The sequence below is a fragment of the Hypomesus transpacificus genome, chromosome 2, assembly GCF_021917145.1.
Source record: "Hypomesus transpacificus isolate Combined female chromosome 2, fHypTra1, whole genome shotgun sequence".
Taxonomy (NCBI): Eukaryota; Metazoa; Chordata; class Actinopteri; order Osmeriformes; family Osmeridae; genus Hypomesus; species Hypomesus transpacificus.
In genome coordinates this window covers 1,323,083-1,341,634 of record NC_061061.1, presented here as the reverse complement: position 1 = coordinate 1,341,634, position 18,552 = coordinate 1,323,083, and positions in this window count along the sequence as shown.

The following is an 18,552-nucleotide window of genomic DNA, read 5'->3' as shown; positions in this document are numbered from 1 at the left end:
AAGTAGAGAAGAGAGGCTGCGAGAAGAGACGCCGTGGTGGCTGGGACGAATTAAGACACTGATTCTGCAGAACAAGAAATACTTAAAAATACTGTACAATACTGTCCTATAAAAGTATCTCCCCCTCTCTCTGTTTACCCCCCCCCTCACTCTCTTTCTCTCTCTCTGTTTACCGATCTCTTTCTCTGTTTACCCCGTCTCTCTCTCTGTTTACCCCCGTCTCTCTCTCTCTGTTTACCCCGTCTCTCTCTCTGTTTACCCCCTGTCTCTCTCACTGTGTTTACCCCGTCTCTCTCTGTTTACCCCCTGTCTCTCTCTCTCTGTTTACCCCGTCTCTCTCTCTCTGTTCACCCCCTGTCTCTCTCTCTCTGTTTACCCCGTCTCTCTCTCTCTACCCCCTGTCTCTCTCTCTCTGTTTACCCCCTGTCTCTCTCTCTCCATTTACCCCCGTCTCTCTGTTTACCCCGTCTCTCTCTCTGTTTACCTCGTCTCTCTCTCTCTGTTACCCCGTCTCTCTCTCTGTTACCCCCTGTCTCTCTCTCTGTTTACCCCGTCTCTCTCTCCGTTTACCTCGTCTCTCTCTCTCTGTTTACCCCATCTCTCTCTCTATTTACCCCCGTCTCTCTGTTTACCCCCCCCCCCCCCTCTCTCTCTCTGTTTACCCCGTCTCTCTCCGTTTACCCCATCTCTCTCTCTGTTTACCCCCGTCTTTCTCTGTTTACCCCCCTGTCTCTCTCTCTGTTTACCCCCGTCTCTCTCTCTCTGTTTACCCCGTCTCTCTCTCTGTTTACCCCCGTCTCTCTCTCTCTGTTTACCCCATCTCTCTCTCTGTTTACCCCCGTCTTTCTCTGTTTACCCCCTTCTCTCTCTCTGTTTACCCCCGTCTCTCTCTCTCTGTTTACCCCGTCTCTCTTTGTTTACCCCGTCTCTCTCTGTTTTAACTAGTTAGCCACAGTCAGAAATGTCTGGTCATCAGGACATCACACGACGCCATGACAGGTGCATTCATAACAAGGCCTGTACCAATACAAGCTGTGTGAGTCAATGGAGATAGACTCAGTTACCAGTCCACCAGCCAAATGCGGGTTATTTTGTGTTGTGGCGGGTAAACTCGCTTCACCTACCGGTCACCGTGGCAGGTGAATACAATTATTACACGGCTGTTCTAAATGCTGTAGAATGGCCCCATTCACTTGAATGGGGCTTCCCAACGTTCTGCGGTAAATTATTTTTCGATAACAGACCGTTGCTATGTACAACTGACCGCTGTCAAGAGAAGTGGCCTTTTTGCCTCGGATTCACGTCTTTTGTAGCACTCCGTATGTAGTCCGGTAACTTTTCAACCCCAGCGTACTCCGTTGGTTAGCGACGTCAGCTGATTTGAAGCCTAAAACATTTTCAACGTCTATGAAGTTCAACGTCTTTGGCAAAATATTTCTCTGCTGATCAACACTACGAATGGTAACATAAATTGTAAAAAGACACACTGTGTTAAGTTATTTTTTGGGCAAGTAGCGGTGTAATAAGCGGGAAGAACGCCGTTGTCATTATCGGTAAAATAAGCCCCTTCAGAGCCTCCGCTTCGCGTCGGGGTGCTGTTCGCCCTGTTTTGAAAAAAGAACGCTCAGGAAAGCTCCTCTGAAACTTCAGAATCTGATTCTGATGAGCAGGAGTAAATTGTACTTGGAGTGGGGAGGATGGGTGGAGGAATGTTAGTTTGTTGTTTAATCTGCCCTACTCATTTAATGAAATCAATTCGTGGTTTGTGTATGTATAAGAGAGAAAGAGAAAGTGTTGCATTGAGACTTGAGTTAAATAAACTGCTTAAGTATTGTAGATCTTGTAGTATTCATTTTCACATGCAGTTACACATTGTCGGTTAAAAACAAGAAAGTGGCTGGTAAAAACATTGAGTGGCTGGTAGATTTTGAAATCCACCAGCCACAGTGGCCGGTGGACAAAAAACATAATTTCCATCCCTGTTTTAGGGGCTCATTTACTAACAGGATTGCGCCCATTTCAGGCGTGAAATAGCGGGTAAAGACATAACACTGTATTTACAAAGGCAGCGCACTTGAGTAAAAACGCAGATTACCGCTGCTGGGAGGGTATAAGGGATAGTGGGTGTGTATATTTCTAGCTCCTGTTCAATGAACTTTTTTTTTCTTTCTAACAGTGCGCTAATTAACACTAATGGGCGCTGATTTCCCGACGAGGATCTGGTTTGATAAATACCATGCAAAATGCGGAAATACACTGTCCGCTATTTGCGGTTGGGCAAAGGCAATGTTAGTAAATGAGGCCCTTAGTATTTTGAAGTGTAAATGAGTAGCAGCAAATGTATTCTGTCTAATCTACGCAATTGTTCTACATAAGTATGCATACTTGTTTGTAAAATTTACATTTATGCATTTAGCAAACGCTTTTATCCAAAGCGACTTCCAAGAGAGAGCTTTACAAAAGAGCATAGTTCACTGATCATAACAAAGAGGTAGTCCCAAACCTTGCAAGCAGTCAAAACATGAAGCATACATTGTGAAAAAACAAATAAGTGCCAAAGGGAAGAACCATAAGAGCATGTAGTTAAACAAGTTACAATTAAACAACATAAAACTCAAAAAGTGCAAGTACAATTACAAATACATGAATATCAATTAAGTACACCCATGAAAATTCTCAAAATGTTTGATATCAGTTTAAACAATATAGTTAAAAAAGAGAAGAAAAAAAAACTGCCCCAGCTGCAAGGGACGCAAACACACCTCAAAATGTTTCCTGAAACTGTACCCTCTCTATTTATATATAGGTCTATGTTATACTAGGGGTCTCTCTAAAACACATGAACAGTCGTAAAGTGCTGCTCTTCACTCAAATACAGGAGTTGGGGTCTAGAATAGGGGTGGGGAACGTCCAAACCAAAATCATTTGGTCCGGCCCGCCATGGCACTGCAGGCACCATATTATTAGGTGCATTATCCATTAGCAGCAGCACTATTTTAATATATGGAGGAGGACCGTGGAGGCGCGCAGCGTCGCGTACCAAAGTACCAAAAGAAAATTCTCACGCACTCTGCGCACTCGCAGTAAATGTGGAATTCCGTTACTAGCATCAAATCAAGCCCAGAATACATTGTTGGTTTGGGCTAAGCCCCAAATGTTTACAACGTCTGGCTCCGCGCCTGATTAACACTCGGATCGATAAGCAGTCTCAAAAATTGTAGTGATATAAAAAATACTACAGTCCCTTTCCGTAATCATGATACTCCCCAGAAATGTTCACTACACCCCCAGTCAAAGCAGGCTGCATCCGTGCCACCTAACATCACAAACCTCACCAAAGTGAAGCAGTTCCAGCAATCACATTTGCAGTGAGTTAATTAAAGTTTGACCAAATATAGCAGGCACATTTTAAAGTTGATAATTCTGTACGGCCCCCGAATGATTTTCTAAATATTGAAATGGCCCTTGGCAGAAAAACAATTCCCCACCCCTGGTCTAGAAGGTTGCTGCAGGACACTGAATTATTTCACCTGTAGAGGACACTATGGAGTCATATCCAACATTACTTAGTAGTAAAACAAAATACAATTTTAAACCAGATATCACGTTAGTGTACATAACATGAACTAATTCCAGATAATAAAATCAAAAATGTATCATCATCCTGTTATGTCTGTCTTGATGCAAGTGATTCTGAGCATGTAACATGAAGCATGGTTAATAAATTAACTTCCGTCCCACAATGCCATGCTAAGTAAAGTGGTGTGTGTACAGTGCTTCTGTGAGCCACTGTGTGGGATGCAGAACATACCATCCGGTCCAGTCTCAAATCTGTTCCTGGTCAAGGTCTCTGCTCCTCTTATCTGTGGATATGGTTGGAAGTCTGACTTTACTTCTATTGTGTCTGAAGCCCCAGATAGCAAAGCCAGCAAGACAGGCGGACCGGGATGACCCTGCATCGCCAAATCTGTCAGCCTGAAGGTCAAATCTGACCTCTACCCCAACCTCAGCTCCTAACTACCCTTGCACACAGACACACACACTAATCCCAAGGACCGTCCTAAAGCCCTTAAGACCTCACATAGTTCTCTGAAAATATTTAGTCAGGACCCCACAGTCAGTGGAATCACTACAGAAGCATGAGCAGACCCTTCGATGATGACAGGAGAGGACAGGAGAGGAGAAAGAGAGGTAGATGGAGAGAACAGGGTTGGAGGAGAGGCGGAAAGGAGGAAGAGTTGGATGGAGAGGACAGGGTGGGAGGAGATGAGGTAGTCGGCAAGGACAGAGTGATGGAATGAGGGAGAAAAGGAGGGAGAGAAAGGAGGAAGAGGGAGATAGGGTGAAATAATAGAGGTTGAGGGAAGAGAGGGTGAGGGGAAAGAGGGAGAGGGGAGAGAGGCTGAGGAGAGAGAGGGTGAAGGTAGAGAGTTGAGGGGAGAGAGGGAGCGGGGAGAGATTGTGAATGGAAAGAGGGAGAAAGGGAGATGGGGATAGGTTGAGGGGGGAGAGGTTCAGGGCGAAGGGAAAGAGGGAGAGGTTGAGGGGAGAGAGGGTGAGGGGAGCTGTAACCTATCCTGAAGGGGGTGAGGAGGTCCATGGCAAAGCTGTCAGTTTAAAGAGCTTTGCTTTAAGAAGAAGAATAACAAGTATCTGTGTTGATCTCAGCTACCAGGCACAGTAACATCTCAGCTACCAAACACAGTGTAAAGTAACATCTCAGCTACCAGGCACAGTGTACAGTAATCACATGTCAGCTACCAGACACAGTGTACAGTAACCACATATCAGCTACCAGACACAGTAACATCTTAGCTACCAGACACAGTGTAAAGTAACATCTCAGCTACCATACAGTGTACAGTAACCACATATCAGCTAACAGACACAGTAACATCTTAGCTACCAGACACAGTTTAAAGTAGGGCTGCACAATTAATAACATTTTAATCACGATCACAATTTCGGCTTCTCACGATCAAATCGAGAGAATCGAGCAATATTTCAAACGCGTCATTCTGTTCATAGAATGCTCCGTATCAAAGTAATTTTTTGCAAAGCCAAACCAATAGTTGCGTTTGACATCGGCTGCATGAAACGACCAGCGTGAGTTGCCGCTAGCAGTCGAGGGGGAGTTATAAACGGGTCTGTAGAGTCGGAAAATGTGTCATTTTATGTATTGGGCTATGGTAAACTCTTTTTCCAATCTGCAGGCTGCAGCCGGCTGCGGCGCTGCATGGAGCCGAATACACCTAATGTCTGATCACGTGACTCCATGAGCGAGTCAGAGTTGTTCCCTGCACCACGCAGCTTAGTTTCTAGATGTAGGCAGTCGGTCATAAGGCTACTATCTTAAAAAAAAAAAGTCTAACGTAGCAGAGGACGAGGCCGAGGGCCTTGTCCCGAGAATCGGATCGTCATCCATTGTGTGGAAGCATTTTGGGTTCAAGGAAAGTGACACAAACAAGAACAGGGGCCTGTTCCATAAAGGCCGATCAAATAAGTTGGACTTAAAGTCCCAAACCAGACTTGAATTAGCTTAACAAGTCAAGCGGGGAGTCCTACTAATTGCAGTCCTACAAATTCAAGTCAGATTTAAGTAGTCAAGCTAATTGCACGTGCAACCTATTTGCACGTGCAACCTATTCTTAAGTAGCCCGAGAGGTAAAACATGGATCATACAATCCACGACGGCAAAAGCAATGCACACGGCCACGTGACTTCTTCCAGAAAGAACGTTCCCTTTACGTGTACTATGACAGGTCCATCATCCACCGCTTTATTAAAATGAAACGACACGCCATGATTGACGTGAACGATAGGCTACGTAGGTCAAGGTCCTTTTTTAGACCTTTAGTAACTTCCAGGGATGCAAACCAGCGGCGTAACAATGACTTGGCGGGCCCGAGTGCAGATCTCACCAACGGGCCCCTTAACCGACCTATCGTCAGGCAAAATTATTGAGTTTTGAGCTTAGCGAGGTGCAGGGAAAAGTCCTTATTATCAGTGATGCGTCTGAACGCATTCATTGAACGAAAGTTCATGAACTCGTTCATATATTTTAATGAACGTGAACTGAATGCCTACTGTATTACTGCCGGGTGAACGATACTGTGGACGCATACATTCTGGTGTCTTTGAATGGCACGTTCACTCTTTTTAATTTTGTTTAATTTATTAGTAAAGGTGCCAGATTCCTAGACGTCCTAGACATAGGCCTATCCGTGCATTTTATGACGTTTAATATGCCTAAATGCATTCAATTTGGCTAAACCAGACAGTAAACCTTATGTGATTAGCCTACCCTGGTGGCTGAGTTTCACTCATTGCTGTTGGGCTGGGGGTCAGACGTAGCGTCCTCTTGAACACCTCGCCACAAATCCAAATGAAGATCATTTTGCCAGCTTTGCCACCCTTTCATCCTGCGCTTTGTGTTCGTGCCGCTTCCTGCAGCCACTTTTGTGTTTGAAGGGCATGGGGTAGACTTCTTACCGCTTACTCAACACGCAACGCGATGCAACACAACAACCCTGCACTCCCTATAGTTACACCACTGATGCAAACACATGTATGGTCAAAAAAGAGAGAGGTAACTGAAGCCCTCGCCCCGTGGCAAATATCCATATACTTACATTGCCACCAACCCCCTGACATCCCTGGCCCACCCCTATATGCACAGAGTCAAATTACATTCTGAAGATCAAAATACACCAACACTAATTTGTAGTTCAATTTCATTATTAAACTATCTAGCACTTCTTCTGGTTTTACTCCTTCTTCCTCTTCTTCCTGGCCACCTCTAAGCCAACTCCTTCAGCTGAGTAACAGTCTGGGAATGGCCCCTCACCACAAGATCAATTGAGGACAAGGCCTGTGGGTTCTTACTTTTGAGAGGTAGTTTGTTGTACTTGCCACAAGCTGTGTATGCCTCAGTCACCTTCCTAATAAAATCCATGACAATAGGAGATTTCTTTAAGACTGCAAGGGAAGCTCGGCTTCCCCTAAAACAGAGGCGCAACTCGCTATATAGCCAAAGAGATGCAGCCATTAAACACAGTAAAAATCCCAGCATTTACAAATATTCTGCAAACTTTAGACAAACACAGGGCTGCCAACTCTCACGCTCAACTCTCTTGGCTGTGAGACACACGCATTTCAACAATTTCACACGCTCTCACGCCACACCTTGTATATCTCAAGCTGAAAAGGCAACACCAACCAAGTAGCCCTGATAACGTTGTAAACAATAAGGGATGATGGAGGAGAGCGACATAGACACCCGAACAAGCATGAAATCTCGCTTTGGGGGGGGGGGGGCTATAGCACAAAATCACGCACCAATGAATTGCATGTAGGTATTGCGGTCCGGATCCGGACCGGAGTCCGTTCATTGAGTACCCACCGCAGACAGTAAAAGATACGCAGCAAGAAGAAACACTAGTGGTTCACGCTTGCGCGCATAAGCTACCGCTGATTTGCTTATTTCCTATTTACTTGTTTGGTGGAGGCAATCCAGAATTACTGTTGGTGCACCCCCCCCACACACATACCCCCCCCTCCTCGGGGGTTCCTTGGTTTCCTGTCCCCTTCCTTCTTCTCTCGTCCTTCAATATCTCGACATCCTAAAGTCAGTGCATAATGTAGCCATGTTTAAAGTCGACTGTGACGGCACACATGAAAACACACAAACACAAAAAAACTATTCGGATCTGCACGATTCACGCAAGTCACCCAAACTGACGTAAAAAAGTGAACTGAGCTATCATCGCAGCACGTCCAGTCTGAAATACTACCTGATGGCAAAGCACACAGCTAATTCTCCGCCCCGTCATCAAAGCCAGGCGATTGCAATGCATTTGCACCAAGCAATCCGAGCCACTTTTCCATGTTGATAAATAGAAAAAATAATTGGACAAAAAGAAATCAAGAGACATTTAGAATAGACAAAAATGTGCGATTAATTGTGATTAATCATGAGTTAACTGTGTTATTGAATGTTATTAATGCGATTAATCGGGATTAAATATTTGAATCGTTTGACAGTACTAATAAATACATTTAAAATCTAAATAAAATCTCCACAATAATACTGGTAGTTACTCCGGCCCAAGTAGTTTTCTGTTTTGACCCGGCCCCACATTAAAGAAAGGAAAATTATCTGGTTTGCAATCAAAAGTTTGGGGACCGCTGGTTTAAAGTAACCACATCTCAGCTACCAGACCAGGGCCGGCCCAAGGCATAAGCGGCTGCTTGGGGCCCCCATCGCAACCAGGGGACCCCCAAGAGCACATTAAGATACAGCTTAATTTTAAAATTATATTATGTTAATGGTAATTATACAAATTTGCAATAAACTCAATATTATGTTGACTGGCTGGCAAGGAAGATAATAGCATACTACTACTGGTTTAATAAATTGTCTCACTCATACAGCAACAATGTTGTCAATTGTTTGAGAACAGAAAAGATCATTCGGCGATCGCAATCTGACACGGAAGAAAGCAATGTCACAAAAAAGGACATATTTCTCTGGTGCAGAGAAAAGAAAAACGGGAAGAGACAAAACAGCAAGATCAAGGTATGTTTGCATGATTAATTACAGTTTTTAACCATAAACATTTACAGTCTAGAGATAGATGCGTCAAACAAGCCTTCAACGTTAGGTAGAGCTAGCTAGCTATCATTTTAGTGTAACACTTAGACTAGCTAGCTTACAAAATATAAAAGCTAGATCGCCCACTTTAAAATTGGCATTTATTTAGCTAGTATGCATTCACCTAGGCGAATGCATACTAGCCAAATATATTTCAAAATAAGTTTAGATTGCCATTGAACTTTAGTGTAAGGTAGGTTTGCTAACTAGGCTACGTTGTGAGCTAACATAAGCTGGCTAGTTGACAGTTAAGCTCGCTAACAAAGCTAGCCGAGAGTATTGCTTAAATCCTACCCTTTTGGGGTCATTGTTATAATATTCTAATATCATTATGCCTCAATTTGCTAGTTATAGATTAGGAGTTGTGGTTTCAAGTGTACATATGGCTTGCTGCTGTGTAAAATAATTTCTAAATCAATTCTGCTTAAAGCCCCATAAAGGGTTGGGCCGGCCCTGTACCAGACACAGTGTAAAGTAACATATCAGCTAACTAGTGGACAATCAGGTGGCCTGTCTGTTAAAAGGAGATGAGACAGGCAGGATCTTCACCAAATGAACTGTTCACACACAGCACACACAACAGACGTTAGAACAGATATTATTTGATCAAAGCCGGAAGCAGAGCCCAGCTACAAAGAGGCTGCGTGTGTGTCTGGTGTGTCTGTGGTAAGGCTGGCAGCATCCGGCTTTGTTTGTCTTTTGGTTAGAAATTATCTGTTTTTACATATCTGATTCCAGTTGTTTGTTTGTACATTTGCAACAATCTAGCGATATACTGTATGCGTCATAGATACATATGTGCTGATTTATACGGTCTGATGGTACATGTCTGTGAGCAGATATGTATGTGTGCCTACATACACACACACCACATACACACACACCACATATACACCACACACACATGTACACCACACACCAGACCACACCACACGCACACCACACGCACACCAGACACTCCCTCCACACACACACACACACACACCCCTCACACACATACTACTAAGGAAACTAGAGGTAGACAGATAAAGAGAAAAGACAGACTAAGACAGAGTGAGAGACCATGCCATCCCTCCTGTTCAGCTTTCAAAGCTTTGTGCAAAATCTTCAGTGTAGACCTTTCCTGCTCTGGAACCAAACAGACCATAATATTCTACTCTAAACCAAACAGTGGGGTAGAGGAAATACAGCCTTTCTCATATGTGTGACACCCATCCTCTTTTTAAAGCAACAACTGTGTCCTCCAATATATGAATCCAACATTAATGTTTAGGCAGGCAGGCAGGTATTAACTGACAAAGCCAATCACGGTGAATAGACCTGCTGAGGGATAGGGGGTTAGGTGATGACAGAGATCCAAATAACAAAACCTGCTGACGTACTAAAGAAGCTCTCTGTCCGTCCCATTCTCTCTTTCATCCTCTCTGTCTCATTCTCTCTTTCCCTGCGACCCAGAACAGCATTGACTTGAAAGACAGGTTAATGTTTGCACACCACACTTAGCGTGATTACCTGCTTCCGTCCAGGAAACCCAGGTGAAACAACAAACGGCACAGGACAGCATCGTCCCCCAGACTGCAGGTTGGTCTCCTAACAAGAGAGCGAAAGACGGGGATTTGGGTGTAAACACGAGATGTGCTTTTGTCCGGCGTTAGAGCAGATACACACTCGCTGACGGGCTTGGGCGGCAGAGAATGTGTGATACACCGTAGCCAAGTAAACAAACAGGTCTTCTGTGTGACAGCTCTGCAATCCCTCTGAGGGGGATAATAGACCAAATAAATCAAGTTAATTTAACTTCCTGTTTGTAATTCTACTGGCCTCTAACCTTTGTCAGCACCCGCCTGGATTGGTGGAAGCCTGTGGACTGACCAATCATGAGTGATGATCTTGGGTCAGTCAAGAAGAACTTCCATTCCTACTCCAAACTAATAAGTTAGAGACAGCCGTCAGCTTTCTGCCTATTGATCTGATCTTGGCGATCATAATACGGTTTACTAGCTTAAATATTATCCTTCATTATTTTTTTTCTTCACTGCCGTTAAAAAGGTTTGTTGGCAGTGAAAAAAAGGTTTGAGTGGGTCTAACTTGAATGAGAGAATGATCCTTGATGTGTATAGGGCCAATCTATACCCAAGGATTCCTGTCCCTGTACTCTCCTGCCCTCCGTTTACTCTCCTCCTCTCCCTCTCCTCCTCTCCCTTAACTCTCCATCTCCTCCTCTCCCTCTACTCATCTCCTCTCCATCTCCTCTCCCTCTACTCTCATCCTCTCCCATCTCCTCCATATCCTCTCCTCCTCACCCTCTACTCTCCCTTTCTTCCTCTCCCCCTCACTTCTCCTTTACCTCTTTTACTCTATCCTCCCTCTTTGTGAAGTGGTCAATGTGTTTAAGTGCTTCCATTCCATGCATTCTGCAGTTCATTTGTACAGCTGGATCTTTGCAGGAGTAATTTAAGTAAATTGCTTGCTAAATTGGACCAGATATGTGGGTGAAGTGCTTCAACAAGCACACTTGTCACAAACACGCATGCATACGTGTAGGTATGTGTGTGGAGAGAGTGAAAGGAAAGGATGGTAGGACAATTGATCGAGAGGAAGAAAGAGATGGAGACAGGAAAGAGGATTAGAGTAGCCACACAGGTTTTTTTTTAACTTTGTCTTTATTGGAAGACACAAACATATTGTACTTACAGTAACAGGAATATGGTAAAAACACACATTGGAAAATAGAACTGAAAGAAATTAATTTAAAAAGAAATACAAGGGTGAACCTGGCCTTTACAGTTTTTCACGATTGCTGAAACACATTTCTTGAAACAGTCAAACCATTTTCTCAAAACTGTTAACACAAAACCAAATATCCAAACTCAATTTCCAAAATCTCGGACTTTTCTGGCAAAATCAAACACTCGCCCCTAAACCATTTACAGCTTTTTTCAAATGTTTACACACATTTTTTTACTTGTCCTCTTTTTTTAAAAACTTCAAAATCCAAGAACTGTACACACAAAATGCGAAATGGTTCGATTCTCTTGCAAAATAAAGCACTGCATTCAAAATATCACTAACACTTCTCCAAAGCAAACATTTGTCTAATGTGGCAAACACTTTTACCATTATATTACATTTTTGGATATATGATAAACACAGTTATTTAAAACCAAAAGCTCTTTTTTCACGAGCTCCTATGTACATTTCTGTACAAGATTCAAAGTAAATGGCAGAGATGACGAAAAATTCATGGTAAACACGAAAGCAGGATTGAAACCAAACTAATTTTTTTACTGTAAGCATTTGTGGTTGTGAATACAGTATTACACAGTACAAAAGAATGAGGGTAGTAGGACAGAAACCAAACCTAATTTTGAAAAAGGTGATTACGGAATGGTGTGTGTGCCATGAACTGTAGCATACAATAATCTATACTATTTTCTACAATATTGCCAGAATGTCTTCTTACAATCTCTGCACTGTTGCACAGTATAATACAGTAATCCACCAGACTGTGACCAATCATGCAGTGCACTGCAGTCAATGGATGCATGGGTGCTAAAATATATGTTTGTGTACAATATACCATGTGTTGTGCTGAAAAAGCTATTGGCCGGGTTTCCCAGATTCGTTAAGAAGCTCTGAACACTATGAGCGTCTTAGGAGCGTTCTAAGAACGCTCTATAACGCTCCTAAGAAGCTCTTAGCGTTACAGTTTTTCTCTATTGGTTACACACATTTTCTGAAGGCATACCTCATACTCTCAGAACTCTACACACAAATCATAAAAATATTTCTTAACAATTCTCATTTTGGAAAGTCTGGATAGTGGATGCTACAGTTAATCTGCTCAACTTTAGCTGTACTCTTTGCCCAGCCTCCCTCATTGTTAGACCATGGCCCGAATCTCATCAGAGATTACGGTCCTTGGCCTTCCTCGTCCTCCCCGTCCTCTTACTCTCACTCCTCTGCCTCTGTTTCTAATGTTGGCATCCATTGCTCCAAAACAGAAGAGGTCACCTGTTGCCCTTATATGCTAAAGCTGTGATTGCTAAGTGTAAAACTGTGATGGGTGTTTGCCCATATGATGAGTGAGCGCACTTATTTGAATGGCAGTGTGTTCCTTGTGAAAACAAGACATTTACTTCATGCCAAATGCAGAGAATTGTGTGTAGTGTTTTGAAAAAAGTGTGTTTGAGAACTGCAATTTGAGTGTAAAGCAGGAATTGTTCTTGCAGTTTAGCAGAATTGGTTCAGGGGGTTGGTGAATCACTTACATGGTGTTGTCATTGTGTCTCAAGTACCAGTATTTGTGTGTAAACAATTGAGAAAAACTGTAAGAGCTTCTTAACGAATCTAGGAAACCCGGCCATTATGTGTACATTAGAACATGTGTACATTACAGTAGATTGTTACATACCTGTAATCATTTCTACAGTAAAGGTTCAAATTATACCCACCCTGTAAATCGACTCAAATTAGGCTATTTATAGGCCTATTCAACTGTTTTTTTCAAATGCTTACACACAAATTCCTTACTCTTCAAACAATTTCTGAAACCTAACACTCAAACACCAGAACCCACCTCAAATCTGCAAAACCATACGCACATTTTTGGCCTTTGACTCAGTTTCCAATTTCATAAAACACTTTTTGCAACACACAATTTTCCACGTAACACACAAAATTCAAACATGAAGCATCTTGATTTCTTTTTTCAAACACAACCAATAAAAATGCCACACTAATTCATCAGTGCCTCACACTAACTCCTCACATGTGCAAACACTCATTGCTTTACACCAACCAATCATGGCTTTAGAATAGGCCTATAAATAGGCCAAAGGTCAAGTAAAGGTCTTGAACAATGGAAGCAAACAATGCAGACAGAGTTTTGATTATAGGAGGAGGAGGAGAAAGAGGAAGAGTTGGAAGGGAAGCAAGGGGAGGAAGAGGACGAGTTGGAAGGGGAAGAGGAGGAGGACAAAGACCAGGAACAAGAAGAGTGGTTTCTGATGACATTAGGGCTACTGTCATTGATCATGTGATCAACCACGGTTTAACTATGACAGAGGCTGGACAGAGAGTCCAGCCTAATTTGAGTCGCTTTACAGTGGCCGGTATAGTTCGAACATTCATAAATGAGAACAGGTATGTAACAATCTACTGTAATGTACATGTGTTCTAATGTTCACATACGTATTAGCTATTTCAGCATAGCATACGGTATAAATATATTTTAACATCCATTGACTGTGCACTGCATGATTGGTCACAGTCTTGTGGATTACATAGTGTATCATACTGTGCAACAGTGTGACTCTCCGACGGGAACTCTCCGACGGGAGTCAGATTGCTGAGCGGTGAGGGAGTCGGGCTAGTAATCAGAAGGTTGTTGGATTGATTCCCTGCCGTGCCAAATGACGTTGTGTCCTTGGGCAAGGCACTTCACCCTACTTGCCTCGGGGGGAATGTCCCTGTACTTACTGTAAGTCGCTCTGGATAAGATCGTCTGCTAAATGTAAATGTAACAGTAGAGCTGACTGTAAGAAGACATTCTGACAATATTGTAGAAAATAATATATATATATTACTGTCTGTTACAGTTCATGGCACACACTCACACTGTTCTTGAATCTTCTACAGAGTGGAAAGGCAAAGGTTTTGTGGTGGGCGAGGTCACATGTTCACTGATGAGCAAGAGACTGCTATCGTGAATTTAGTTTTGGCCAATAATGCAATAACAATTTCTCAAATACGAAATCATATCCTTAATGATGCCACAATGTTTGCAAACATAAATGCTGTGAGCCTCTCAAAAATACACCGTGTCCTATCAAAAAAATCATCTCAGAATGAAACAGCTGTACAGGGTCCCATTTGAAAGGAACTGTGACAATCAAGAATATTCGACATAACTATGTGGAGGTATGTATATAACACTTTATCCAAAATGTCAGGCTATTGGGTTGTGCATCTACTGACATATTGTTTTGTATTTTATAGAGAATTATGGAGCTGGATGCCCATTATTTTGTGGTTGAGGTGGGCTTCAATCTCAGCAATGTCATTGGACAAAGGGCTATTGTCAATGTCCCTGGACAACGTGGCGGAAACATTACAATGTGTGCTGCAATTACACAGAATGGTGTCCTGCACCATCATGCCAAACTTGGTCCCTATAACACTGATCACATTATACGGTTTCTGGATGCAGTTCATGATATGCTTGTACAAGGTCTGCAGAATGAAGACCAGGGAGATTTGTCATCATCTGGGATAATGTCAGCTTTCATCACCCCGTCAGGTCCACAACTGGTTTGTTGCTCATCCACATTTTTCTGTATCTACCTGCCTCCATATTCACCATTTCTAAACCCTATCGAGGAATTTTTCTCCTCATGGCGCTGGAAAGTGTACGATCGTCGTCCCTGTGTCAACATGACACTTCTCGAGGCAATGGATGAGGCATGTGGAGACATCAACGCCTCCTCCATCCAAGGTTGGATACGCCATACAAGGAGGTTTTTTCCACAGTGTCAAGAGAGAACATAGCATGTGACGTGGATGAAGTACTGTGGCCGGACCCAGCCCGGAGGAGAGATGGAGTCTAGATACTCCCAACCATGTCCCCACCAACAAACACACACACCCCATTCTTTTGGAATACTGTAATCACCTTTTTACATAGAAATGTTTGGTTTCCATCCAACTACAATTGTTTGATGTATTGTACGTAAATGTAGTATTTTCTTTCGTACTGTGTAATACTGTATTTACACCCACAAATGATCACAGTACAAAAATAAATGGTTTGGTTTCAATCTTGTTTTCGTGTTTATACTTTAGCATGAATTTGTCATCATCCCTGCCATTTACTTTCAATCGTGTACAGAGATGTACATAGGAGCTCATGAAAGAAGAGCTTCAGGTTTTGAATAACTGAGTGTATATGATATACCCAAAAATGTAATATAATGGTAAAAGAGTTTGCAACATGGGACTAAAGTTTGCTTTTGACACATGTTTGTGATATTTTGAATGCAGTGCTTCGTTTTGCAAGAGAAGCGAGGCATTTTGCATTTTGTGTGTGCAATTGTTGGATTTGTGTGTTAAGTTTCGAAAAGAAGAAATAAGTAGTAAGCATTTGAAAAAAAACTGTAAAGCCATGATTGGTTGGTGCTGAGTAAAGCTATGAGTGTTTTCACATGTGAGGAGTTGGTGTGGGGCATTGATGAATTAGTGTGCCATTTTGATTGTGGTTGTGTTTTAAAAAGGAAATCAAGATGCATCATGTGGAGAATTGTGTGTTATGTTTTGCAACAGTGTTTTATGAAATTGAAAACGGAGTCAAAGGCAAAAAATGTGCGTATGGTTTTGCAGATTTGAGGTGTGGTCTGGTGTTCTGTATGCTACAGTTCATGGCTCACACACCATTCCGTAATCACCTTTTTCAAAATTATGTTTGGTTTCTGTCTTATTGCACTCTTTATAAGCGGAGCTAGTTCAGGCATGGCACTCGGGCAGCGCGGCAAATCACCCATCGCCGTAGGCGACAGCCATAGGCTTAGCTCATTAGGCGGCGCTATAAGACGCTCACATACACGCACTCGCATCCTCGCTGACCTTAGTTCTGCACTACTGCCGCCCACCACCTGCCCCTCCCCCCCCCCCCCTGTGTTCTGTCTGTTCTCCCCGTGGGGGATTTCATTCGTTGCTCCCTGCCTCATGTCATGCATGCTGCAGTGAAGGAGGGGTGCGCTTCCCCATGTACATCCATTCCGCCAATGTGAAACCATTTATCATGCGTATGAATAAATGGTGAAATCAATCACATGAGTGTCTTGACTGAACTTTCGTTCTGTGTAATACTGTATTGACAACCACAAATGCTTACCGTAAAAAAAAACTTTGGTTTCAATCTTATTTTCGTGTTTACCATGACTTTTTCAGCATCTCTGCAATTTACTTTAAATCTTTTACAGAAATGTACATAGCTCATGAAAGAAGAGCTTTTTCTTTATAACTGTGTGTACGGTGTATGATATATCCAAACATGTAATATAATGGTAAAAGTGTTTGCAACATGAGACAAATGTTTGCTTTTGAGATGTGTTTGTGATATTTTGAATGCAGTGGTTCATTTTGCAAGAGAAAAAAGGAGGACAAGTTAAAAAAAAAATGTGTGTAAGCATTTGAAAAAATGTGTAAATGCTAGGTTTTATCATTGTGCCAAACAAAGAATGTTTAATTCACACATACAAATGCTTTATTCTTGCATGCCCATGTGCATTTTTGCATTATGTAGGATTTTCTTTTACGATTTCATGGAAATCTTCCAATGCATATAATAAATAAAGAAAATGTTAGACCCAATCACTGCAAATTTTTGGTGTAGTTCTTGCATGGTGACATGTTAGTGAGGTGTTAACATGTTTTTTATTTTGAAATAAAAGGTCCAAATCACAGTTATTGTGGGATGACAAGGTAATACTTGAGTAATTAGTAAGGAGTTAACATGTTTTTCACTTTAACCCATTAGGAAGTTGAATTTCCATTTGAATAAAGAGTCGAAAAAACCATGTCAATATGAAATGCAATGCAGTAAGCGTTCATTCAAATTGTTATTCAAAATAATACAATCAAATAACTATATAACAATGTATTAATCAAAGAACTATATAACAATGCATCAATCAAATAACTATATAACAATGTATTAATCAAAGAACTATATAACAATGCATCAATCAAATAACTATATAACAATTTATTAATCAAAGAACTATATGTAAGGGATAATGTATAGAACGCCGGTCATTATCGGGACAATAAGTCCCGACAGGGTTAACAACACCCGAACGCGAAGCGGTTACTTATCAACAATAATCGTGTCCCGATGGAAGACACTGAAGTGCCGACAGCTGATCTGCAATGCTGTCTCGCAGGGCACCACCACTGGCTGTTTTGCCATCCTCTCCCCCGACGGGCTCTTCAGGGTCCCCCTCATCCACCGGTAGGACATCATCATTGCCCAGACATACATTGTGAAGCATAGTGCAACACACAATGACATCTGGCACAAATGATACGTCCACCTCCAAGGCACAGAAAAAGATGGACCTCCACCTGGTCTTCATCATGCCAAAAGCCCGCTCAATGACCGAACGAGCTCTGGCATGATGCGCGTTGAACCTTCAAGTGTTGGGGAAAAAATGAATGACATGTAATTACTCTACTTAATCTCTGTGTCATTGCAATTAAAATCACATATTTGAATGTACCAACCTCTGTTGTGCCACTCCCCTGAGTGGATTCTTGTATGGTGTGGTGTAGACCAAAATAGCAACGCTAAGTTGCTAGGTAACGGAAGCCAACTAAAGCTAGTTAAGTTCCGTTTCGGAAATGTAACTCTGTTGGGAGCGTCGGAAATATTTAGAACTCACGATCTATACACCATGACCATGTGAATGCATAAATGTCACAAATGAAACTAGAGGGGGTACAATTTCTGGGGAAATTGTAGGGTGTGCTTGCTTACTTGCAGGGGTCCGTATTTAAATCACATTTTACAACTGATATTTCTGTATATTTTATATTAAAATGCATAGCCTACTTATTATTTATTAAGATTACATAGATTTAAAAGCATTTTTTTTTTCTGCTCATTTACAACTCAAAATACTAAGAGTGAAGAGTAAAATGAAATAGTCTCGTCATTTCCCCTGCAAGAGGGAATGGTGATCAGCAACCTTATAGTTTAATCAAAACGAATATATCTGGCAGACCGGTGTAAAAATTGACCTAATCTCTATGATTTAAACGTCATTGTAAGTTTTTCCCTTCTCGTGATATTTTCAGGCATTTAGCCTATTCCATATTGCATTCATTCATTAATAAGGAAC